Raw genomic sequence first — 1,436 nt, 5'->3', positions numbered from 1 at the left:
AGATGCGTGTTTAAGTTTCAGTCCCTTTTTAAGGTGATTTTTGGATTCTTTGATGATTTTCCATGGTTGTGGTTAAGTGATGTGAAATACTGCCATTCTTTTCTATTCTCTATCTTTTCCTTACTTTGTTTCATTCTGTGTATATATGTTTTAGTTAGTTATATGTTAGATATAGTTTCATTTTATTAAATCCCTTATATTCACAACGGATTGTTTCTGTTTACTGTTCACAGTTCCAAGTCAATGAATGTTTGAACCCTTGCTACATTTAGCTAAGAATTACTGCTAGCACTGTACAAAGAAGGACAGTTTATTGTTCCGTGGCCAGAAAATAAATATTCCTTGAATTGATAAATGATTATATTGTCTGCTCGGTGGACGGACAGATCAAATAATTGTAATATTGATTCTGCTACAGTTAATTCGAAGATATAATCTAAATATTTATTATGAATCATAACCAGTTATAATTCGTCATAAATATTCCCCTTTTTAGAGCTAATAAATAATAATAAACGTTACAATTAATAATAGATAGTATGTATAGGACTACAAAAGGTTGAATTGTATACTGTCCTGAGGGGCAGTCTGTCTGTCTGTCTGTCTGTATGAATATCTATCTATCTATCTATCTATCTATCTATCTATCTATCTATCTGTCTGTCCATTTCTATCAATCCATCCATCCATCCGTCCATCTGTCATGGTTAAAAATACTTTTTCTTCATCAAGAGTTGAACTTGGGTTGCCGAAAGCACAACTACACTGTAAAAAATGACAGTGAATTTAACGGTAAAAGACTGTAAAAATGCTACAGTAAAAACCTGTTAAATGGTTAACGGTAAATTCCCCTACTATATACGGTGAAAAACTGTATTGGACATGACATGTATTGGACCCTGTTAAATGGTTAACGGTAAATTCCCCTACTATATACGGTGAAAAACTGTATTGGACATGACATGTATTGGACATTAATTTTACGGTAGTATACCGTTTTTGGAAGTGAAAAAGACTTTATAATTTACAGTGAATAACCGTAATTTGACATTCCCAGAATTCCCTGCGTTACATTTCAAATTTGATGTTTTTTTGTTGAAATAACTAAGTTTCTTAGTTTTTTCTTATCAGTTTTGTATATTAGGGTTGTGTGTCACACCTAATGTTGTTAAATGAATGTTTATTGCATTATTTCAGTTTCATGTGTGTTACCATGATGGTGTTTAGCGTTTGTGTGAATGACACTGTGCACCTTCTTTACATGTTAGTATTTAAAAGCTGCTTGTGATTTAATGAAATTACGGTATTTAACTGTAAATTTAAGTCATTAAGTCAAAACCTAAAACGTTGCTGCCATATTTTTTACCGTAATATTCCGGCAAACACAGCTGCCGTTTTTTTACCGTATTACCGTAAGAATTTTTTTTTACAGTGTA

At 31.9% G+C, this 1,436-nt stretch overlaps 1 protein-coding gene across 1 annotated transcript in view; it reads left to right on the top strand.

Moving 5' to 3' along the window:
- LOC107575789 (receptor-type tyrosine-protein phosphatase zeta-like) overlaps positions 1 to 1,436 on the top strand; it is a 76,278-nt gene that overhangs the window by 10,121 nt on the left and 64,721 nt on the right. The gene's annotated exons all lie outside the window — the stretch shown is intronic.

Source organism: Sinocyclocheilus grahami, unplaced genomic scaffold (genome assembly GCF_001515645.1).
Source record: "Sinocyclocheilus grahami isolate Dianchi unplaced genomic scaffold, SAMN03320097.WGS_v1.1 scaffold31.1, whole genome shotgun sequence".
In the NCBI taxonomy this organism is placed as follows: Eukaryota; Metazoa; Chordata; class Actinopteri; order Cypriniformes; family Cyprinidae; genus Sinocyclocheilus; species Sinocyclocheilus grahami.
The sequence above is the reverse complement of the archived record's forward strand: the minus strand, read 5'-3'. Positions and strand labels throughout refer to the sequence as shown.